General features: G+C 41.7%; 1 long non-coding RNA gene across 1 annotated transcript in view; it reads left to right on the forward strand.

The window, feature by feature from the left end:
• Nucleotides 1-2,945: 2,945 nt before the first annotated feature.
• Nucleotides 2,946-25,933, forward strand: part of LOC130282935 (uncharacterized) — a 46,242-nt gene continuing 23,254 nt past the window's right edge. The window contains exons 1-2 of the long non-coding RNA XR_008846560.1: nt 2,946-3,061; nt 21,887-22,023. This is a non-coding gene — a long non-coding RNA (uncharacterized LOC130282935). The remainder of the gene's footprint in view (nt 3,062-21,886; nt 22,024-25,933) is intronic.

Here is a 25,933-nt window from a genome sequence, read left to right on the forward strand (position 1 = left end):
GTTATGTGCATGGCAGTATCCTTGGCTTAGGCATTATTTTATGTAGAGCTCCCACCCCTTTTTTTTTTTTGCAGTTGTAAATTCTATTTAAAAATCTTAATCCTTCCAGTACTTATCGGCTGCTGTATACTCCATAGGAAGTTCTTTTCTTTTTTAAGTTCTTTTTAGTCTGACCACAGTGCTGTCTGCTCACACCTCTGTCCATGTCAGGAACTGTTCGGAGTGCAAGCAAATCCCCATAGCAAATCTCTCCTGCTCTGGATGGTACCTGATACAAACAGAGGTGTCAGCAGAGAGAACTGTGGTCAGACAGAAAAAAAAACCTATACAACTTCCTGAAGATAATACAGCAGCTGATAAGTACGGATTAAGATTTTTTTTGAATAGAAGTTATTTACAAATCTGGGGAAAAATTTAGATAGTGTAGCTCACTCAGAACTAGAGAAATATACCTGAGGTGAACTGGTGTTACCTTCACCCAAAGGTCTAGACGTAAAAATGTATATAATTTAGTTGATGATTCAACTAAGAACCAGTCCTCAAGGTATATATAAAGGCAAGGTATAGGAAGAAAGATGATCCAGATATATAGAATACTAATTTATTATGGATAATCACTAAAATTCCCAGTCCCAGTAGGGCCCTTGCATGGGACATAGAACTATATTTATTTTTAGCCCATATCTAATTATTTTATTATGACATTGATTTAACTATATTGTGTAATACAACTGTACTATAGTTCTATGTCCCATGCAAGGGCCCTGCTGGGACTGTGAATTTTAGTGATTTTCCATAATAAATTAGTATTCTATATATCTGGATCATCTTTCTTCCTATACCATGCCTTTATATATACCTTGAGGACTGGTTCTTAGTTGAATCATCAACTATATTATATACATTATTTACAAATCTGTTTAACTTTCTGGCACCAGTTGATTTGAAAAAAATTGTTTTCCACCGGATTACCTCTTTAACCTCTTAAGGACGTAGGGCGTACCTGTACGCCCTACGCCCGGTCCCGGAGTTTAAAACGGGGTCACGCCGTGACCCCGCATCACACCGGGTCGGTCTCGGCTGCTATTCATAGCCGGGACCCTGGGCTAACAGCACGTGGCACCGATCATTGTGCCGCGCGCTATTAAGTGAAAGTAAGCTCCCTATGGGAGCTATAGCACTGCAAAAAAAAAGTTAACAAAGGTCATTTAAAAGTTAATAAACGTTTGAATCACCCCCCTTTTTCCCATAAAAAAAACTGTGTAAATAAAAATAAACATATGCGGTATCGCCGCGTGCAGAAATGTCCGAACTATAAAAATATATTGTTTATTAAATTGCACGGTCAATGGCGTACGCGCAAAAAAAAATCCAAAGTCCAAAATAGCGTATTTTTTGTCACTTTTTATATCGTGAAAAAATGAATAAAAAGCGATCAAAAAGTCCGATCAATACAAAAATGGTACCAATAAAAACTTCAGAACACGGCAAGTTATAGGGGTTAGAAGATGAGAATTTTTAACATATAAATTTTCCTGCATGTAGTTATGATTTTTTTCCGAAGTACGACAATATCCAACCTATATAAGTAGGGTATCATTTTAAACCGTATGGACCTACAGAATGAAGATAAAGTGTTATTTTTACCAAAAAAATGCACTGCGTAGAAACGGAAGCCCCCAAAATTTACAAAATGATATTTTTTCTTCAATTTTGTCGCACAATGAATTTTCTTTCCGTTCGCTGTGGATTTTTGGGTAAAATGACTAATGTCACTGCAAAGTAGAATTGGTGGCGCAAAAAATAAGCCATAATATGGAATTTTATGTGCAAAATTGAAAGCGTTATAATTTTTAGAAGGTGATGAGGAAAAAATGAAAACGGAAAAACCCTGCATCGTTAAAGGGGTACTCCGGTGGAAAACTTTTTTATTTTTTTAAATCAACTGGTGCCGGAAAGTTAATTTGTAAATTACCTCTATTAAAAAAATCTTAATACTTCCAGTACTTATTAGCTGCTGAATACTACAGAGGAAATTATTTTCTTTTTGGAACACAGAGCTCTCTGCTGACATTATGACAACAGTGCTCTCTGCTGACACCTCTGTCCATTTTAAGAACTGTCCAGAGTAGGAGAAAATCCCCATAGAAAACATGATGCTCTGGACAGTTCCTAAAATGGACAGAGATGTCAGCGGAGAGCACTTTGTTCCAAAAGGAAAGAATTTCCTCTGTAGTATTCAGCAACTAATAAGTACTGGAAGGATTAAGATTTTTTAATAGAAGTAATATACAAATCTGTTTAACTTTCTGGCACCATTTGATTTAAAATAATAATAATAATTAAAAAAAAATTTCCACTGGAGTACCCCTTTAAGACCTGAATGGTTGGAGTAAAACAAGCCCTATTTTGTCATCAGGAGGAGAATATAAAATCAAACCTTGGGTTTTAATACCATCACCACCCTTTCTTCCAAACTGATGATTTAGGGAGGTGTCTTACACCATCTTTGCCAAGATGCCAATGTTTCTGCTCCTCCCTCTGAGAGGGGAAAGGGTCACTACAAGAGATTCAAGGTGGAAATCCTCTGATCAGAAAGATGGCCCACATAGTGACACTAGAGCTGAAAGATGCATATTTTCATGTGCCTATTCACCAGAGCCATTGAAAATTTGAGGTTTGCTTTTCCTGTAGAGGACAAGATTTTTCATAGCCAGTTTCATCTAGCTTTAGTTCCAAAAATGTATGCTAAAGGTGTTGGCCTTTTGTCTTGGTTCCTTACCTAGTTGGTCTATAATAGGACCCTCTTCTGATCACATTGGACAGACCATCTCATTTCTTTAACTGTGCACTGTCAGGTTCAAAAACTTTTTATATGTTGTACATCTTGGCAAAATATTAATCCTTCTAATATACTTCATAAGAAATTTTTATTTCCTTTTTATAGAAATCATGGCTTAAAAAAAAAAAAAAAAAAACACCCTATCCATCCAGAACGTAATCCTGTCCAGTTGCAGCATCATCTTTGTCCAAGATGAAGCACAGGCATGAACAAAGTCTGGTAAGTGAAGGTGGGACTAGCACTCTAGCACTCCTGTCAGACTGCAGCATTTAAAAAAGGGAGGAGGGGTTACAAAGTAGCCTGCAGTGATTGGATGAAAGATCAAGGGAGGAAGATGAGTCATGCAGAGTGAAAGACACAACCCCTCCAAAGCACAGAATGACAAAGCACGTGAGCTACAGATAGAAGCTATTTGAGAAAATGTTGGTGCTAAACACATATAAACTATATCTACATGATCAGGATTACATAATGAGTAAGACAGTGGCGTTGCGACCCGGGTGCGGGGGGTGCGGCCCGCACCGGGTGACACCAACCTAATGGGGTGACACCAAGACGCTCCGTAGCCGCACCCCCCCAGCTACACAGACACCACCTCCCCCATCGGTGCCCGACCGGCCTCCCATCCGTCAGCACAACCCCCCCCCCCCCCGCGCTGTGTGTGCCCGTCCATCAGCAACCCCCCTCTTTCTCCTGCACTGTGCGCCCGTCCATCATCACACCCCCCCTCACCTTCACCAGCATTGTGCCCGGCCTCCGCTCCCACGTCTGCGCCGGCCTGACGTCACACCGTATGGCCGCGCAGGAGGACGTCAATTACGTCACTCGCACGGCGCCCGGTGAGAAGGAGCGCTGCGCTGGATGGGTGAGTGTGTGTGTCTGTCACTATCTATGTTTGTGTGTGTGAGACTCTGTGTGTGTATGAGACTGTGTGTGTGTGACTGTGTGACTCTGTGTGTGTGTGTGACTGTGTGCATGTGTGTGTGACTGTGAGTGTGTGACTCTCTGACTGTGTATGTGTATTTGTGTGTGAGTCTCTCTGTGTTGTATGTGTTTTTGTGTGTGTGTGTGTGTGTGGGGGGGGGGGGGGGTGGTATAACCAGCAATCTATTGTGGGGAACCTGCAAGGGAACCTGCGGCCTAATGTGGGGAAACTACTACCAAGTGTGGGGAGTCTATGCTACCTTATGTGGGGAGTGTATGCTACCTTATGTGGGGAGTCTATGCTACCTTATGTGGGGAATCTGTGCTACCTAATGTGGGGAAATTGCTACCTAATGTGGGGAATATGTGCTACCTAATGTGGGGAATCTGTGCTACCTAATGTGGGGAAATTGCTACCTAATGTAGGGTAACTGGTACCTACCTAATGTGGGGGAACTGGTACCAAATGTGGGGAATCTATGCTGCCTAATGTGGGGAATAGATGCTACCTAATGTGGGGAAACTGCGACCTACCTAATGTGGGGGAACTGCTGCCTACCTAATGCCCCCTGAAAGGTTCTCTATAATCTACTCAGTACCCCTGGTACTGGTTCTCTGTCTTTTCTTTACCCCTGGTACTAGGTCCAATTTGGCTTAAGGCTTGTACTGGCCAGGAGAGCGTCTTGTCAGGTGTGGAACAAAATACATGCACACAGGATACCGTCTAAGTACGCTCTGTTTTACTATTTGCCAACGTTCATATATATATACCATGTTGCTTAATAGTTACAAGTCAGCAGAACACAAGAACAGGATGTACGTGCACAACAGTTAGGAATCAGCAGTTGAGAAAACGAGAAGTACGATACGAGCCTTGCGGTTACAAACGGCAGAATCAAGATATATCATACAAGATTACAGAATTAAGATACACATCATACAACATTACAGATCTGTATTATTATATCAAGACTCTTGTACCCTTCAATCCCCTCTTAAAACCAGTTGTCACTTTAGACAACTTGGTTTTTCTTGTTTTCTATTTTCTTTTGAAAAGTCTTTATGTAGGCAGTATAGCCTTCTGCTAAGTGATGGTGAAGTAGAGGGACTTGGGTGTCTGATGAGGTGGAGAGGAGGATTTTAGTATCTGCAGCAGGTCTTGGCTTGCAGCGTTTCATACATAAGAAAATAAGTTTTATTGATACATATACTATAAGGGCAATGACAGTAATGTGTATTATGAGCTGCAGAACGCCCCCTATCCATCCTTCTACGCCCTTGAGCCAGGTAGCGGGATTCAATATTGAAAAGGTATCCCCCCACCACTTATCCCTGTTGATTTCATTGTCTTTGGCATATTTGTCCCTCAATTTTTGTATGTTCTCAAGCTGGTGGTGCATCTGAATTGTTCCTGAAGTGTCTATGTAATGGCAACAAGTAGGACCTATGATTTGACACATCCCTCCTTGAGCTGCTGTGAGATAGTCCAAGACTATTGCGTGTTGGTTAGTCACTATCATCAGTTGATTTTGCACGGACACAGAGGTATTAGTAATTTCTAAAATGTCATATATTTGGTCGTCGAGGTAGTTAGTGGCTTTGACTAACTTATCCCATATTTGCATCACCATTGGATATATAAAAATGGTGCTAAAAAGCTTGTTGGTTATTCCCATTTGTACAACATGTGGCCTACCGTTTTCCCTTTCTTTGTTATCTGCTGCTCTTCGGTATAACATATGTTTAGGAGCTGCTCTCATGTCAATGTCGTCGTTGGATATGACAAAGGTGGAGGGGGTAAGTCTAGCTAGGGTGCATGTGCCTTTGACCCCTACCGGCAACCACTTGTAGGCTTCCCTACCACATACCCAATAGATGTCTCGTGGGAGCTCCCAGAAAGAGGAATGTTGATTGATAAGTTTATTAACTATGTCAATGAGTCTAGAGGCATTTGTTAAGTAACACCAGGAAGGTATCTGCCCTAATCTACCGCAGTAGCCCACATCTGGGTTATTCCATGTTGGTTCAGTAAGTTGGTATTCTGACGTGTCATTGCATGGTTGGTGTCCTGTTATATTATAGCAGTCTACGTCTTGAGTAGCCTGAGTAAAGAGGGTGTTATTTGGCCATTTTGGGTCATGTAAGTACCTTTCTATCTGGCTGGGCTTAAGAAGATCAGTACTTGCGGATGTCCTGTTAAAACTAACTTTCATTCCTTCTGTGGGGATTGCTCCTAGGTCTAGTATATGTGTGACCACTCGAGTTACCCAGGAACCCCCCTTGAAAGCCAACACTTGTTGTGGTCCTAGGCCTGGGCTGCTTAAGTTTCCCTGCCACCATGGCTGGCCCACCCATCCTACTATAGGAATACCCACTGAGGTGTTTCAGTTCTTTGCATATGGTGTCTCGTTGTCAGCAAGCATGTCAAAACAGTCTCCCTGAAATAATTCATATGAGGGCACAGGGATAGCAAAGTAGGGCATGCTTTGGGCAGACACAGGGGCATGGGTGCATATCCAACAATCCTTTGCAGTGAGGTTTTGTGCTAACATTATATGGTGTTTCAGGAACTTATCGTTTGGGTGTCTCTCTTATTCATTCTGTAGAGTCACCGTGGGGTGAATCAAAGTCAATAAAGTCATTAATGCAAACATCAGGAGACTTAGTTTCTTCAACCATCTGCCAGAACAAGGCCAGGGCATCAGCGGGTACATCTTTCGGTAGGCTTTCAAGGTCAGGGCTGTCTGCCCCCGTTATTACCTCCTTTGGGTGATGTTGGACGAGTTTGATCCGAGAGGCGTGGATCCAAGAAGGGCTGTCTTCCGTGAGAACCGCAGTCCTCTTCACGGCAACAACTGTGGTTGGGGGTCCAAAGGTGAAGTCTCCGGGCTTCTTTCCTTTCGACAGAGTCTTAACCAGGACAGTGTCGCCTTCCTGGAACTGGTGTGTTGGTTCCTGTGGGAGAGAAGGAGAATTACAGACAACATTTTGTTCTACTTTATCAAGGGTTTGGATGAGGTCTGTGACATATTGTTCCCTTATCTGGTCAAGGTCCCCTTCTTCTGTTATAAGTGGTCGTTGGGCCCATGGAGTCGGGAAAGGCCTACCCATGAGAATCTCAAAAAGGGGAGAGTTTTAAAGTCTTATAGGGGGGTCATTCTAATTTCTGAGAGTATGATGGGAAGGACTTGTTTCCACTTCTCAAAGGTGCTCCCTGTGGCCTACTCCGTGGAAATGAGCAATAAAACTGTGGCACTGTGTTGGGGTATGCATGGTTTACCCTCTTTGTAGATCAATCCTGTTACAGGATTTTTCTGCAATACTGGATAACACCAATCATATTCCTCTTGTTTGGGAACAGAGGACTGAAGAGAGAGAAGAAGTTGTGTGTCTACGAGTGAAGGAGGTGTAAGAACTGGTAACATCAGTGAGACAGGTTGTTGTGTAGCAGCCAGTTTGGCGGTGTGGTCTGCTAGAGCATTGCCCTTTGATATGTGATCAGTCCCACGTGTGTGTGTCCTGCAGTGAATGATGACTGATTGTGATGGTAGGGTAAGTGCATGTAAATGGTGACAGGTTTCTTAGCAAAAAGTGTACAGGCTCTTGTGAGGGCGATGTGTTCTGTAGCTTGTGCGGACTTATAGGGGATGGACTGGGCCTTGAGGACAATGTCAGGTAGTTGGACAATAGCATAACTGGCATGGTAAACATTGTCATTGGGGCGTGTACATGACCCATCTACAAAGACTTCTGGAGCATCAGGTATGGGCACTGAAGAGAGGTCGGGTCTGTGTGAGGCGTCAGTGTGGATGATTTGCAAGCAGTCATGTATGTCCGGCATCACATCATCATGAATTTTCAGGCCAACTAGTGCGCAGGGCCAGATGTAGGGGAGGCATACACCATTTTCAAGGATGGATTACTGAGGAGAATTGCCTCATATCCAGAGAGCCGTTGTGTTTACATGTGTTGTGTATGTAGGCCTTTAAGGAGAGAGATAACATCATGAGAAGTGTACAAGGCAGTGTCATGTCCTAAAGTGAGGATGGTAGCTTGTTCAACAATCATAGCACAGGCAGAAAGAGCTCGCAGACATGCCGGCATTTTCTGTACGGAGACGGGCATCACCTTTGAGAAAAAGGGCACAAGGACATAGTTTACCTCCATGAAACTGTATCAGCACACCCGCCATGGTTTTACAATTGTCTCATGCATACATGTGGAAAGGCAAATTGTAATCTGGGAGGCCTAGCCCTGGACTTGTCATTAAAAGCTTTGTACATTTATGAGGACCATTTGATTAGATCGGGTTTGCCTGATAGGGTAGCATCTCTATGAGCAATCGGGAATCCACTGTCTGCAGTAGTTTATCATACCCAAGAAAGATTGCATTTCCTTCTGGACGTGCGGGGTGACCAGGCCCGCTACAGACTGGACTCTAGACGTGCTCAACTCCCTTTTCCCTTTTGGCAGAACAAAACCCAGATATTCAACCTGTTCACAACACCATCCTCAAGGCAGGCCTCCTCAGAGAAACTACACATTAACAAATCATCAACATTTTAGAGGAGAACAGAACCCTGGGGGGCGTGCCATGATTGTAAAAAGGCTTGGAGGACAATGCTGAACACAACTGGTGAATCAGCATACCCCTGGGACATTCTACACCAGGTTAACTGTAGTCCCTCAAAGGAAAAAGCAAAAAGGAGTCTGGTCTCTTTGTCCACTGGGATCGAGAAGAAAGCATTCTTCAGATCGAGGACAGAAAAATGAGTTGCCTGTGCTGGGATTGATGACAACAGGTGAGTGACATCAGGAACTATAGGGGCAATAGGCACAATTAGTCTGTTGATGGCTCTCAAGTCTGGTACAAAACAGACAGTACCATCGGGTTTGGGGACCGGATTAATTGGAGTGCAGTAGGGAGAGACAGTATGTTCTAAAACTCAAGTGTGTAGGAAATGTTTGATCATAGGGCGGATACCTTTGATTTTTTTCCCGTGACAAGGGGTACTGTTTTTGGTAGACCGGGAGGATGTCTGGTTTGAGTCTTGCCTTGTATGATGTACTGTCAATGTGTCCCACATCATGGTCTCCATGTGATCAGACAATGGGGTCTACCTCAGGTGGGACTTGGGTCGGGGACATAACAGGATAATGTTAGTACCCTGCAGGTGTGACTATGGGTGCGAGGTCAGACGTGACATGTAACCTGGACGGGGATGCAGTGATATGTAATTTGAGTTTACATATGAGGTCTCTTCTCAGGAGGTTTACAGGGCATTCAGGTATGATGCGAAAGGAAGGGAAGGTTAAATGGTCACCCTCGGGGCATTGTATATACAGGTGCTATGAACATACTCAATTTCAAACAGTAGACATATATATACGCATATATATATATGCACATACATATATATCCCCTGAAAAACAAAATTACACCAGATCCGAAGAAGAAGAAGAAGCTGTCATGCTCCCTGTAAACCCCGCCTTACTCCTCCCAAACCTCTATGTCACCAGTCACCACCCCTTTGAGTCTGACTTCTTGTCTTTCCCCAGTTCTGGTCAGTCACCATGAAACGTCTATTATCACATGTGTTACTGACAGTGTTACTTTACATCAAGAGACATACAAGAAACATATAACATGTAACAATACCGACATTTACAAATACTTAACGTACAACACACAGGGCCCACATTCTCACCAAAGATATATAAATAAAAGTGTACACAGCTTTCTCAAAAATTTGAAAAATAATTATCTCCAATGCGCATTGTTTATAATCCAGTAAACCATTAGCTTGATTTTAAATGCCTAAAGTAATATTTATCAATTAAATAGTGATCACTTTTTTTATTTATTTTATCTTCTTGGCCAAATTTCTTCTCTTATTACTCCTGTAATATAATCAGACAATTAATCGCATTTCCTGATACATTTCATTTTTTTTCATCAACCCTGTGTTACTGTGAAGGCAAGAAATTAATGAAATATCATCAAATAGTTCAATTTAATACCACGTGAATATATTTTTCTTTTAACACCATTTTCATTACAACACAACAGCTTCACAGGGAAAACATTCACTGGTCATTTTCTATACACTCCTGATTCTATACACCTCACACAAATTCAACATACTTTATATCATAAGAACCATCCTATAAACGCCATCATATGACCACATACACAGGGCTTTCCAAGCGATTTACCACATCACTCCATTCCATAGCATTGAACAGTCATCTTCACTTCATTTATTCCAGCAGGTTCAGCTCTGCTCATCCTACATTCCTCACACTGCTTCACATGCTTTCTCCTTCACAAATCACCTGCTTTTCCACCAAAACTTTGAGTCTCTATTTCTGACAACAATCTCTAATCCTATTAAACAATTTACACAGCCCTGCATCATAACGCCAACATGCTGTGAACCTTTTCCAAAAATCCAGTAACAGTTTCACCTAGTTTTTTTTTGCATGCCACAGCAATAGGCAGTGATGATTTTTGTTTGAAAACTTGGTTCCTCTTCTAATTCTCTCCATATACGCTCTCTACCCTTCTCGAGATTACAAGATTAGAGTGGGGGTCAGGTGGTATTTATCATTGGCCCCCTCCCTTGGGAATGGGCTGGAGTCCTTCATGAATTCTGACCAACCAACTATATCATCTACCCACGGATTCACTAAGTCCCTCAATTTTGTAGGGCTAACTCGGGCCACATAAGCCTTACATGTTTCACCGGGAAGGGGAGGAGGATAGGACTTAGATGATTTGGAACCCATGTTCCGTAATTGGTGCAAAACCACAATCTCTGGATTTGGATTCCTCTCAACAGATTAGGGATTCTCTGATTTAATTGCACCAATCACTGAGCATGCACGGTATCTCTGAACAAACTGTCACTTGCTTTCACCACATCCCGGGTCAACAAGTTTCCTCTAGCCGGGAGGGTGGGGCGTCTTACAGATGTTTTGAGAACCAGCAGATTATTACTTATTATTATTATCAGTATTAATATTATAACAGATATATGCACCTTACTCTATACATTAAAGCAATGGTTAGTATACTCACGTGTCTTCTTAAGCGTAAGGGGAAAAAAAGGAAGTTACAAGTAAAACACTAAACAGAACTAAACAGAAATACAAGAAGTTTTTTGTAAGCGTTAAGCCAAATTGAAACAAGACAACCACCCTGGATTGTCAAATTATTCTTAGTTCCTCATTTCCCCTGTTCCCTGAACAGAAGGCAAATACTGTAATACTGTGTCCCAGACACGATATGAAAGTAACTGTTATACTTACTGGAATCGAGACGTGGCCAGTGCCCCCCGGGTCGACAATACCACACAAGGATATGGTTCTTACCGGTCCGGAGGATGACCCTCTCGACCCCGGACTGAGCCCCCAGCTGAAAGGTTCTCTATAATCTACTCAGTACCCCTGGTACTGGTTCTCTGTCTTTTCTTTACCCCTGGTACTAGGTCCAATTTGGCTTAAGGCTTGTACTGGCCAGGAGAGCGTCTTGTCAGGTGTGGAACAAAATACATGCACACAGGATACCGTCTAAGTACGCTCTGTTTTACTATTTGCCAACGTTCATATATATATACCATGTTGCTTAATAGTTACAAGTCAGCAGAACACAAGAACAGGATGTACGTGCACAACAGTTAGGAATCAGCAGTTGAGAAAACGAGAAGTACGATACGAGCCTTGCGGTTACAAACGGCAGAATCAAGATATATCATACAAGATTACAGAATTAAGATACACATCATACAACATTACAGATCTGTATTATTATATCAAGACTCTTGTACCCTTCACCCCCCCCCCCCTGGCAGTAGCACCCTCATCATCCACCAGCAACACCCCCCCCCCAGCAGCACCTCCATCAGCAGATCCTGATGGTGGATGATGGCGGTGCTCCTGCCAGGAGGATGATCCTGCCGATGGATGATGGGGATGATACTGCCAGGGGGGATGGCTAGTAGCACCCTCATCATCCTCCAGCAACACCCCCCGAGTAGTAGCACCCCCATCATCCACTAGCAACACCACCAATACCCCCCTCCCGTGGTAATAGCATCAGCTAACGGATGTTGAGGGGTGTTACTGCGGTTGTGGTATTATATTCAGAGGGTGCACTGTATGGCAACGTTATATTCAGAGGGCGCAGTTTGTGGTAGTATTATATTCAGAGGGCGCAGTTTGTGGTAGTATTATTAGAGATGAGCGAACTTGCAGTAAATTCGATTCGTCACAAACTTCTCGGCTCGGCAGTTGATGACTTATCCTGCGTAAATTAGTTCAGCCTTCAGGTGCTGCGGTGGGCTGGAAAAGGTGGATACATTCCTAGGAAAGAGTCTCCTAGGACTGTATCCACCTTTTCCAGCCCACGGGAGCACCTGAAAGCTGAACTAATTTATGCAGGAAAAGTTATCAACTGCCGAGCAGAGAAGTTTGTGACGAGTTGAATTTACTGTAGTTTGCTCATCTCTAATTATTATATTCAGAGGGCGCAGTGGGTGGTAATATTATATTCAGAGGGTACAGTATGTGGCGGTATTATATTCAGGGGTACAATATGTGGCAAATTTATATTCAGGGGTACAGTATGTGACAAATTTATATTCAGGGGTACAGTATGTGGCAGATTTATATTCAGAGGGTACAGTATGTGGCAGATTTATATTCAGAGGGTACAGTATGTGGCAGATTTATATTCAGAGGGTACAATATGTGGCAGATTTATATTCAGAGGGCGCAGTTTGTGGTAGTATTATATTCAGAGGGTACAGTATGTGGTAGTATTATATTCAGTGGGTACAGTGTGTGGCGGTATTATATTCAGAATGTACAGTGTGTGGTAGTATTATATTCAGAGGATACAGTATGTGGTAGTATTATATTCAGTGGGTACAGTGTGTGGCGGTATTATATTCAGGGGTACAGTATGTGGCAGATTTATATTCAGAGTGTACAGTATGTGTTGGTATTATATTCAGAATGTACATTGTGTGGTAGTATTATATTCAGAGGGTACAGTGTATGGAAGGTTTATAATCAAAGAGTATAGTGTATAGTAGTATTATATTTAGAAGATACAGTGTCTCTCAGGTTTATAATAATAATTGTTTTCATATAGAGGATGAGAATGCGCTGACATAGTGAGGAGACGTGTGGGCATCACATTCTGCAGAGAGAAGTTTTAGCTGGAACAAGTCCTGGCGGTATGTACCATCCGAATTAGATAAGGGAAGACTATAGAGAAGACGTCACCTGTAGTCACTGATATCATTGTACATTCTCCTCACTATAGAGAAGACGTCACCTGTAGTCATTGATATCATTGTGTATTCGCCTCACTATAGAGAAGACGTCACCTGTAATCACTGATATTGTGTATTCTCCTCACTATAGAGAAGACGTCACCTGTAGTCACTGATATCATTGTACATTCTCTTCACTATAAAGAAGACGTCACCTGTAATCACTGATATCATTGTGTATTCTCCACACTATAGAGAAGACGTCACCTGTAGTCACTGATATCATTGTGTATTCTCCTCACTATAGAGAAGACGTCACCTGTAATCACTGATATCATTGTGTATTCTCCACACTATAGAGAAGACGTCACCTGTAGTCATTGATATCATTGTGTATTCGCCTCACTATAGAGAAGACGTCACCTGTAATCACTGATATTGTGTATTCTCCTCACTATAGAGAAGACGTCACCTGTAGTCACTGATATCATTGTACATTCTCTTCACTATAAAGAAGACGTCACCTGTAATCACTGATATCATTGTGTATTCTCCACACTATAGAGAAGACGTCACCTGTAGTCACTGATATCATTGTGTATTCTCCTCACTATAGAGAAGACGTCACCTGTAGTCACTGATATCATTGTGTATTCTCCTCACTATAGAGAAGACGTCACCTGTAGTCACTGATGTCATTGTGTATTCTCCTCACTATAGAGAAGACGTCACCTGTAGTCAGATATTGTGTATTCTCCTCACTATAGAGAAGATGTCACCTGTAGTCACTGATACCATTGTACATTCTCCTCTCTACATCAGAGCTGTAGTCACTTGTCAGTTCTACAGTTAGGTCAGTGAAACTACAACTCCCAGCATAACCTCACCACTGCTCAAAGGGGTACTCTACTGGAAAACATTTTTTTTAATCAGCTGGTGCTACAAAGTTAAACAGATTTGTAAATTACTTCTATTTAAAAATCTTAATCCTTCCAGTACTTATTAGCTGCTGTATAAGCGATTCACAGGAAGTTATTTTCCTTTTTAATTTATTTTCTGTCTGACCACAGTGCTCTGTGCTGACACCTCTGTCCATGTCAAGAACTGTCCATAGTAGGAGCAAATCCCCATAGCAAACCTATCCTGCTCTGGACAGTTCCTGACATTTACAGAGGTGTCAGCAAATAGCACTGTGGTCAGACTGGAAAGAACTACACAACTTCCTGTGGAGCATACACCAGCTTATAAGTACTGTAAGTATTAAGATTTTAAATAGAAGTAATTTAAAAATCTGTTTAACTTTCTGGCACCAGTTGATATAAAAGTAAATGTTTTCCAGTGGAGTACCCCTTTAAGTAATTCTGGGAGCTGTATATTTCAATGGTGAAAACTTCTTTAACACTTTCCCATTCTGTGGCAACTGGTATATCTGATTATTATACTGGAATTTCTCACAATGCGCTACACCAGTGGTGTCTGTCACAACAGGCTAAAAACTTACTGAGGGGGGGGGGAGGTATGGGGGTGACACCATTTTCTACCGCACCGGGTGACACCAACCCTAGCAACGCCACTGGAGTAACATATAACTTTTTTTTGTGGGATAGGACAGGTACGCTTTAATGCCTGGGTAAGACTGTTTTCAAAAGTCAGATATGATTACTTCTCAAAAGAATAAATTTTTTGGGGAGATGTTGGATTAAAGACATGACATGACGTGCTTTCTTCAGAAAAGGTCGTTTCTATTTTCCAGAAGAAAACATTCTACTCTGTCAGGGAGGCCAATTCTATCCTGGGAGTTAAAACATTCTGCATTCCAGCACTGCCTTGGAGTCAATTTTATTTTTGCCTTCCCCCAAAACAAATCTTAAAATGCTGGACAAGAAAATGAAGGTCTTTATAGAAGTAATGGATTCTCTGATGTGGTGGCAGAACATAGAGAACTTGAAGAAATATTCACCCGGTTCCTGGAACCCGCAGTATCCATCGTGACAGTCTCAAGTTGTTGGGGCTGGGGTGTCCATATGCAAGATCATTATCTTCAGGGCCAGAGGTCAGAAAACTTCAAAGGTCTCTCCTTGAACTTCAACATGCTCACGGCTGTTTGGGTGGCCTTGAAGAGATTCAGCACATAAGAATTTACTAAAGCAATGTTACTATGGTAGCCTTTCTGAAACACCAGGGAGGCACAAGATATTGGCCTCTTTAGCATCAGTCCAAGAAAATCTTTAGGTTGGTCGAAACATCTGTTCTTTCAATTTTAGATAGGCACCTAAAAGGAGAGAAACATGTGGAAACACATTTCTTGAGTTTCAAACATATAGTCATGGCTGTAAATGTTGGCACCCCTGAAGTTTTTCTAGAAAATGAAGTATTTCTCACAGAAAAGGATTGCAGTAACACATGTTTTGCTATACACATGTTTATTCCATTTGTGTGTATTGGAACTAAACCAAAAAAGGAGGAAAAAAAGCAAATTGGACATAATGTCACACCAAACTCCAAAAATGGGCTGGACAAAATTATTGTCACCCTTTCAAAATTGTGGATAAATAAGATTGTTTCAAGCATGTGATGCTCCTTCAAACTCACCTGAGGCAAGTAACAGGTGTGGGCAATATAAAAATCGCACCTGAAAGCAGATAAAAAGGAGAGAAGTTCACTTAGTTTTTGCATTGGGTGCCTGTGTGTGCCACACTAAGCATGGACAACAGAAAGAGGAAAATAGAAGTGTCTGAGGAGTTGAGAACCAAAATTGTGGAAAAATATCAACAATCTCAAGGTTACAAGTCCATCTCCAGAGATCTAGATTTGGCTTTGTCCACAGTGTGCAACATTATCAAGAAGTTTGCAACTTCTAGCACTGTAAAATTAGCACTGTAGCTAATCTCCCTGGACGTGGACAGAAGAGAAAAATTGATGAAAGGTGTCAATGCAGGATAGTCCGGATGGTGGATAAGCAGCCCCAAACAAGTTCCAAAGATATTCAAGCTGTCCTGCGGGCTCAGGGAGCATCAGTGTCAGCGCAAACTATCCATCAACATTTAAATGAAATTAAACGCAATGACAGGAGACCCAGGAGGACCCCACTGCTGACACAGAGACATAAAAAAGCAAGACGACATTTTGCCAAAATTAACTGGAGTAAGCCAAAATCCTTCTGGGAAAACATCTTGTGGACAGATGAGACCAAGATAGAGCTTTTTGGTAAAGCACATCATTCTACTGTTTACACAGTACCTACTGTGAAATATGGTGGAGGTTCAATGATATTTTGGGGTTGTTTTGCTGCCTCTGGCACTGGGTGCCTTGAATGTGTGCAAGGCTTCATGAAATTTGAGGATTACCAATGGATTTTGGGTCGCACCATACAGCCCAGTGTCAGAAAGCTGTTATTGCGTCCGATATCTTGGGTCTTCCAGCAGGACAATGACCCCAAACATACGTCAAAAAGCACGCAGAAATGGATGGCAACAAAGCACTGGAGAGTTCTGAAGTGGCCAGCAATGAGTCCAGATCTAAATCCCATTGAACACCTGTGGAGAGATCTTAAAATTGCTGTTGGGAAAAGGCGCCCTTCCAATAAGAGAGACCTGGAGCAGTTTGCAAAGGAAGAGAGGTCCAACATTCCGGCTGAGAGGTGTAAGAAGCTTATTGATGGTTATAGGAAGCAACTGATTTCAGTAATTTTTTCCAAAGGGTGTGCAACCAAATATTAAGTTAAGGGTGCCAATAATTTTGTCCAGACCATTTTTGGAGTTTGGTGTAACATTATGTTCAATTAGCTTTTTTCCCTCCTTTTTTGTTTAGTTCCAATACACACAAAGGGAATAAACATGTGTATAGCAAAACATGTGTTACTGCAATCCTTTTCTGTGAGAAATATTTCATTTTCTAGAAAAATTTCAGGGGTGCCAACATTCATGGCCATGACTGTATATATATCCCAGGGAATGGTACCTGAACCATAAGATATTCTTAAAATTATTAAAATTAGTCAAGAAGTTGGGAAAAACAGTAGTTGATCTATTCGCTACCAGAAAAAAAAAACAGAAAAGTAAACAAATTCTTTAAGTCTCATGGAAAATCCAATGGTAGTGGATGCTCTCTCCATTGAGCAGAATTTCAATCCGACATATGCTTTTCATTCTCTACCCCCATTGCAAGAGACTTACAAAAAATCCTGCTGGAAAATACAAAAATGATCTTCATAGCTCCACTACGACTCAGAATCTGTAAGTATTCCCAAATGATTTGCTTACTCAAGGTCCAATATATTGTTTTTTACTAGTGTGAAATGTTTCCAACATTCCACTCTATTTACTATGGGGATTCACAGATTCACAAGTCGGGAACATTTTCTGACCTGCTTTTTCAAGGTGGAAATTTCCAGCCATTTATTCACAGGATTTTCTGTGAATTCAATAGTTAATAGGTCAGGTTGTGTAACCACGCCCCCTTTGTGGCAGACCACACCCTTTTTTGACTTTTCACAATGGAATGTCAGGTTTGTCAGATTTTTCCTGGGGCACACTGGCGCAAACATGTCACAGACTTCTTGCGCTAAGATAACTTGGAATAACCTGACAAAAACTAGTCGGTTTTAGCTTAGTAAATGAGGGCCATTATGTTCATCTGGCAGCATTGATTTTGAAGAGTGTGTGCTAGCCAGTAAAGGTCTCTTCATGACAAAGATTTACCAGAAAATCTTCATAATGTTAACAAGCCATATATTCTGAAGCAACCATGATAGTTTTTCCATACTCTAGATGTAACTGTTTTATATTACCAATATGTAACTAGTACCTGGAGGAAACCTAATACTACTTCTTCAGTTCCAAGGTCCTAATAAGGTAAGATATAATAAAAATAAAAAAAAAGCTGCAAAAATTTTTTTTTTCGAAATAGGTAAAATTAGCAATTGGAGAAGCTTCTATAACTATGGGTAAAGATGTTTCAGCTGTTGGTTGCCTTTTTAGATTAAATATGTAGAGTGGCAACATGGTCCAGCCCCCATACTGAATATCACTTCTGCTCTGAATCTTTCTTTTGCACAGAAAATGCTTTAGAGGGGTACATTTTATATATTTTTTAATTAACTGGTGCCAGAAAGTTAAACAGATTTGTAAATTACTTCTATTTAAAAATCGTAATCCTTCCAGTACTTAGCTGCTGTATATTACAGAGGAGGTTCATTTCTTTTTGAACTTCTTTTCTGTCTGACCACAGTGCTCTCTGCTGACACCTCTGTTCATGTCAGGAATTGTCCGGAGCAGGAGAGTTTTTTTTTTTTAAATAACTGTTATGTAGAAATATTTTCCAAGACATTTGTTTGCTATGGGGATTTGCTCCTACTCTGGACAGTTCCTAAAATGTACAGAGGTGTCAGCAGAGAGCACTGTGGTCAGACAGAAAGGAAATTCAAAAATATAAGAACTTCCTCTGGAGTATACAGCAGCTGATAAGTACTGAAAGGATTCAGATTTTTAAATAGAAGTAATTTAAAAATCTGTTTAACTTTCTGGCACCAGTTGATTAAAAAAAAAAAAAAAAATATATATAGATATATATATATATATATATATATATATATATATATATACAGCAACAGGAGAATACAGCAGCACACTGCTAGCACAAAGATATAGATAAAACATGAGTATATAGATAAAACATGAGTATAAAACATATATGTGTGTTTTCCAGCAGAGTACCCCTTTAAGCTGTTGTCCTTCCATAGCTGTTTAAGGGGAACTCCGGTGGAAACAAGTAGAAAACAAATGTTTTCAAATCAATTGGTGCCAGAAATTTAAACAGATTTGTAAATCACTTCTATTAAAAAAAATAAATCTTAATCCTTCCAGTACTTATCAGCTGCTGTATAAAACAGAGACATTTGTGAATTTCTTTTCAGTCTGACAACAGTGCTCTCTGCTGACACCTCTGTCCATGTCAGGAACTGTCCAGATTAGAAGTATATCTATTTTCACCTTAAGGACTGAGCCCTTTTTCGCAATTATGACCACCGTCACTTTACGAATTAATAACGCAAAAACGCTTTTACCGAATATTCTGATTCTGAGATTGTTTTTTCGTGACATATTCTACTTTATTTTGGTGGTAGATTTTCGGCGTTAATTGCATCCTTTTTTGGTGAAAAATCCCAAAATTTCATGAAAATTTAGCATTTTTCTAACTTTGAAGCTCTCTAATTGTAAGGAAAATGGATATTCCAAATACATTTTATTTTTCTTCACAAATACAATATGTCCACTTTATGTTGGCATCATAAAATGGACATACTTTTGCTTTTTGAAAAAATTAGAGGGCTTCAAAGTAGAGCAGCAATTTTCAAAAATGTCATGAAAATTGCTAAATCTGAAGGGACAGATGTTACAGAACTACAACTCCCAGCATGCCTGGGCAGTCGAGGCATGATGAGAGTTGTAGTTTGGCAACATCTGGAGGGCTACTGTTTGGGCACCACTGTAACAGTGGTCTCCAAACTGTGACCCTCCAGATGTTGCAAAACTACAACTCCCAGCATGCCCAGACAGCCTTTGGCTGTCTGGGCATGCTGGGAGTTGCAGTTTGGCCCCCCTAGTGGTTGCCACAGTAAAGATCGATTTACTTTCACTTTCAATTCCCCCCCCCACTGTCGATTCCCTACCTGAGCAAAGATCCAGCAGGCTCCAGCGAAGATCCCAGGTCCCCAGGCACCTTCTCCTGCAGGTACGGCCTCCATCTTCTTCCCAGAGCCCCTCGACATCCAGGGGCGGGCAGAACGGGGGGTTGCCATGGCAACCCCCTGTCCTGCGCTGCCATTGGTCAGAACTCTGTTATGAGTAATGGCAGGGGATAGGGGAGATCGCAGCTTTGCGACCTCACTCCTATCCTTTAGGCTGATCAGGGCTGTTGCTGACAGCTCCGATCAGCCCTATTTTCCGGGTGATCGGGTCACCAGAGACCCAATCAGCCCGGAATTGGAGAAAATCGCATGTCTGAATTGACATGCGATTTTCTCCGATCGCCGACATGGGGGGTCTCGGGACCCCCCTGGGCGATGTGCCAGGGTGCCTGCTGAATGATTTCAGCAGGCATCCGGCTCCGGTCCCCAACCGGCTAGCGGTGGGGACCGGATTTCCCATGGGCGTATGGATACGCCCTCAGTCCTTAAGGACTCGGAATGCAGGGCGTATCCATACACCCTGTGTCCTGAAGAGGTTAAGGTAAGCACAGGCATATACATTTTCCACTACAAAAAGGTGTAGAAGAGTGTAGGCCTGAGTGAGAGGCTTGGAATTGGCTGTGGTGCCCAAGAGCAGTTTCTCCTTAAAAAATCCAGGCATCACCTCAAAGGTAGCAAATTGTGCTTTAATCACATGTCTTAAAAGGAAATACAAGAAAACATTTTCTGGATATATTAAGTTTAGTTACATAGTGATTAAGGACAAAAATTGATGTTCCTCATCAAACAAGTTTCACCTTATGTCTACCCCAGAAGCTGGCAGCTGTCAAATCATGTAAATGTGACAAGTGTACATAGGCCAACAAAAGAGCTCTCGGAGAGACAGTGGAATGTAAAAGTCGCTTAGATGCCACAGACCAAACTCCAGCCACTGTTTTAATAACACAAAGAAAAGTGGAAGCAGTGGAGAATCTATAAAGTGCTCTAATGAGGCTCTCATTAGATCCCATGATGGCCCCCGCCAGAGCAGTAACTACATCGGAGATATCAAAGTCCATCCACCAGGCTGCGTAGAATAACCCAGAGGTCTGCAATCTTTTGGAAGATCACCTGATCCGAATGCTATTGCACTAGAAGGGCAGATCGTAGCTTAGTCTGTCCGCAGAGGAGTTGTAACTTAATTTAATGTGTACAGCTAACTGCTTAAGAATGATCTCTGCCCAAGCGAAGATTGGTTTCACTTCTATAAAAAGGGTAATGGATCTTGTACCTTCATGATGTAAGATACTGTCTGCCAAGAAGTTGTAACTTCCTTTGATGTGTATAGCTAACAGCTGCTATAGGAAGGTCTCTACACGAGTAAAGATCGGTTCCACCTCTATAAGAAGGGTAATGGATCCTGTTCCTCCTTGGTGTAAGATAATATTTGCCAAGGAGTTGAAACTTCCTTTGATGTGTAGAGCTCACTGCTGAAGGAAAGTCTCTTCTCAAGTAAAGATCGATCCACTTCTATTGGAAGGTAATTAATCTTGTACCTCCCTGGTATAAGATAATGTAGTCGTGTCATCTGACTTGACCTTTACTGCTCTCCACTGGATGACTGGATGGAAAAGAATAAAAAATTCCTGAACATCTCTCATCTTTCTAATGTTGAAGGATAACAACCTCTCCTTCAGATATAATGTCCCCTTTACCCTCTGCCCCACTATGTGGGTGCTCCATCTTGTAGAGCATGCATTAGTCACATTCTGTCCAGATAGGAGGGTGGAGTGACTTGCTGTTATTTTAGGGAGAGTCACCACCAAAATGAGTTTCCTGGAAACAGTTCGTACAGTGTCCAGAGTTTCCATATCACAGTCTCAATTCTGCAGACTATCCTGCTGTAATGGACACATACCATCTTGCCCACTCTGCAGCATTGCTGGCAGATGCCACAAGACCAAGCATTTTCAAAGACCATAACCCGGATTCCCCAACCTCTGATTTGCTTCACCTGAGCTGGATGAAGATGGAATTTCTTCTGGTTGACTATGCACTATAGAGACTAGATGTAAGTAAATGATGTGAAGATCTGCTGGTAGATAATTCACCAAACTGGGTTTATCAGCTCTTCTTCCAGATAGGAAAACATAATACCTGTTTTTTTCTTAGGCCAGTGACTATGCAGCAACCACTTTGGTAAACATATGAAATGCTAAAGAAATTCTGAATGGAAGTGGACTGGATGTGAAGCAGACTACCTTCTATCCATAATGCGATGCGCAGGAATATGAAATAGGGATATTCAGGTATGTGTCCTTTACGTCTATAGAGGATAGATAGTCTCCTTCTTCCAGGAATAGAAGTACAAATGAATTATTTCCATATAAAATAGACTACCAAAGGGTATGCTGGGAGTTGTAGCAGTGTGCCTCCAGCTGTTGCAAAACTACAACTCTCAGCATGCCCTTCGGCTATCAATGCATGCTGATTGTTGCAGTTTTGCAACAGCTGGAGACACATTGGTTGTGAAACAGAGTTTGTTACCTAACTCAGTGTTTTGCAACCAGTGTGCCTCCAGCTGTTGCAAAAATAGAACTCCCAGCATGCACTGAGAGACTGTACATGCTGGGAGTTCTAGTTTTGCAACAGCTGGAGGCACACTGGTTGCAAAACACTGAGATAAGTAACAAACTCTGTGTTTCGCAACCAATGTGCCTCCAGCTGTTGCATAACTACAACTCCCAGCATGTATGGTCTGTCAGTGCATGCTTGGAGTTGTAGTTTTGCAACAGCTGGAGGTTTGCCCCCCCCATGTGAATGTACAGGGTACATTCACATGGGCAGATTACCAGCGAGTTCTGCTGCAAGTTTGAGATGCGGCAAATTTTCCGCCGCAGCTCAAACTCCCAGCCGAGAAACTCACTGTAAACCTCCGCCCGTGTGAATGTACCCTAAAAACACTACACTACACTACACAAAATAAAAAATGAAACACTACATACCCCTACACAGTCCCCCCCAATAAAAAAAAAAAAAAGAAAAATAGTCTTGTACGGCACTGTTTCCAAATCGGAGCCTCCAGCTGTTGAAAAACAACAACTCACAGTATTGCCGGACAGCCACTGACTGTCAAGGCATGCTGGGAGTTTTGCAACAGCTGGAGACACCCTGTTTGGGAAACACTGCCGTAGGGTATTTTTGTGGCGGATTCAAATCCCCAATTTAGGCCTCAAATGCGCATGGTGCTCTCTAGCTTCGGAGCCCTGTTGTATTTCAAGGAAACAGTTTAGGGCCACATATGGGGTATCTCCGTACTTGGGAGAAATTACGTTACAAATTTTAGGGGGCTATTTCTCCTTTTACCCCTTATGAAAAGGTAAAGTTGGGGTCTACACCACCCTGTTAGTGTAAAAAAAAAATGTTTACACTAACATGCTGGTGTTGCCCCATAGTTTTAATTTTCACAAGCGGTTAAAGGAAAAATAGACCCCCAAAATTTGTAACGCAATTTCTCCTGCGTACGTAAATACCCCATATGTGGGCGTAAAGTGCTCTGTGGGCGCATAACAAGGCTCAGGAGTGAGAGCGCACTATGTACATTTGAGGCCTAAATTGGTGATTTGCACAGGGGTGGCTGATTTTACAGCGGTTCTGACATATAGGCAAAACAATAAATACCCACATGTTACCCGATTTTGGAAACTACACCCTTCACGGAATGTGACAAAGGGTATAGTGAGCCTTAACACCCCACAGGTGTTTGAAGAAATTTTCGTTAAAGTTGGATAGTAAGAACATACACCATATGTGGATGTAAAGGGCTCTGCGGGCGCACTACAATGCTCAGAAGAGAAGGAGCGACATTGGGCTTTTGGCAAGAGAAGGTGTCTGAAATTGAAGGCCATGTGTGTTCACAAAGCGCCCATAGCGCCAGAACAGTGGACCCCTCCCCACATGTGATCCCATTTTGGAAACTACACCCCTCACGTAATGTAATAAGGGGTACAGTGAGCATATACACCCCACAGGTGTCTGACAGATTTTTGGAACAGTGGTCCGTGAAAATGAAAAATTTTATTTTTCATTTGGACAGCCCACTGTTCCAAAGATCTGTCAAACGCCAGTGGGGTGTAACTGTTCACTGCACCCCTTATTAAATTCTGTGAGGGGTGTAGTTTCCAAAATGGGGTCACATGTTGGGGGGTCCACTGTTCTGGCACCACGGGGGGCTTTGTAAACACACCTGGCCTCCCACTTCTATTCCAACCAAATTCTCTCACCAAACGCTCAATGGCGCTCCTCCTCTTCTGAGCATTGTAGTGCGCCAGCAGAGCACTTGACGTCCACACATGGGGTATTTCCATACTCAGAAGAGATGGGGTTACAAATTTTGGGGGGCATTTTCTCCTATAACCCCTTGTAAAAATGTAAAAGTTGGGGGGAAACCAGCATTTTAGTGAAAAAATAAATAAATTCATTTACACATCCGACTTTAACGAAAAGTCGTCAAACACCTGTGGGGTGTTAAGGCTCAACGGACCCCTTGTTACATTCCTTGGGGGTGTGTAGTTTCCAAAATAGTATGCCATGTGGGGGGTTTACTGCTGTTCTGGCACCATAGGGGCATGTGACATACCCCCCAAAAACCATTTCAGAAAAACTCACTCTCCAAAATCCCATTGTCGCTCCTTCCCTTCTGAGCCCTCTAGTGCACCCACAGAGCACTTGACATCCACATACGAGGTATTTCCTTACTCGAGAGAAATTGGGTTACAAATTTAGGGGGCTTTTTCTCCTTTTACACCTTGTAAAATTTCCAAAAACTGGATCTACAAGAACATGCGAGTGTAAAAAATGAAAATTTTGAATTTTCTCCTTTACCTTGCTGCTATTCCTGTGAAACACCTAAAGGATTAACACACTTTCTGAATGTCATTTTGAATACTTTGGGGGGTGCCATTTTTATAATGGGCTTATTTATGGGGTATATCTAATAAGAAGACCCCTCAAATCCCCTTCAAAACTCAACTGGTCCCTGAAAAATTCAGATTTTGAACATTTTGTGGAAAATTGGAAAATTGCGGCTGAACTTTGAAGCCCTCTGATGTCGTCCAAAAGTAAAAACATGTTAACTTCATGATGCCAACGTAAAGTAAACATATTGTATATGTGAATTAATATATAATTTATTTGCAATATCCATTTTCCTTACAAGCAGAGAGTTTCAAAGTTAGAAAAATGCTAAATTTTCATGAAATTTGGGGATTTTTCACCAAGAAAGGATGCAAGTAACGATGGAAATTTACCACTAACATAAAGTAGAATATGTCTCGAAAAAACAATCTCGGAATCAGAATAATCGGTAAAAGCATCCCAGAGTTATTAAAGCATAAAGTGACAGTGGTCAGAATTGTAAAACAGGGCTGAGTCCTTAAAGCATACCTGTCATAGTGCAAAAAAAAGAAAAAAAGGGATATGTTACTCAGGACCCAATCCTGATCATGTGCATATAATTTTTATGTGTCTCGGACCTATATATCCAGAGATATAAGCATTTATCTGCTGGTGAGTTACTTTTTCATTGTGCAGGCTGGAGGGGGCGTGTCAGTCTGTCTCCCTCACAGGAGCAAGCCTGTGCAGTCAGCCAATCAGTACTCTCTACTCTGTAACCCTTTCCTCTCTGGTTTTATGCTGTGTCATGTGTCAGAGGAAGATACTTGGAGCTTGCCTTTAGTAATCAGAAGACATTATGGTGAATTCATAACAGGATAAAATGTATAAATATAAAAATAGATCTTTATAAAATAAGTGCAATGATTTTTTAGATAAAAGTACAGCATTTTTATGAATACATGTTCTATCTGTTTTATCTTCTCTTAGTACAGCTGGATGCTAATCAGCATACCTGTCACTATGTGTGTCATTCAACTTTCACAGACTCCTGAATGTCTGATCAACTTCTTTGTCATTCAGGAGTCCGAGAAAGCTTTGACTATTTCAGCATGCTGGGAGTTGTAGTTTAGTAACAACCGAAGCTGCAATGTTTGTAAATAACTGTGTTAGAGCAGTGTTGCCTCCAGCTGTTTTAAAACTACAGCTCCCAGCATGTCCACACATCCTTTATCTGTAGTTTTGCATACACAATAGAAATCTCCTATACTGGATACTGGTATGCTTTACGGACAGTATCCAGTATGCTGTAAAATCTAGACTAGT

Source organism: Hyla sarda, chromosome 1 (assembly GCF_029499605.1).
Source record: "Hyla sarda isolate aHylSar1 chromosome 1, aHylSar1.hap1, whole genome shotgun sequence".
Classification (NCBI taxonomy): domain Eukaryota; kingdom Metazoa; phylum Chordata; class Amphibia; order Anura; family Hylidae; genus Hyla; species Hyla sarda.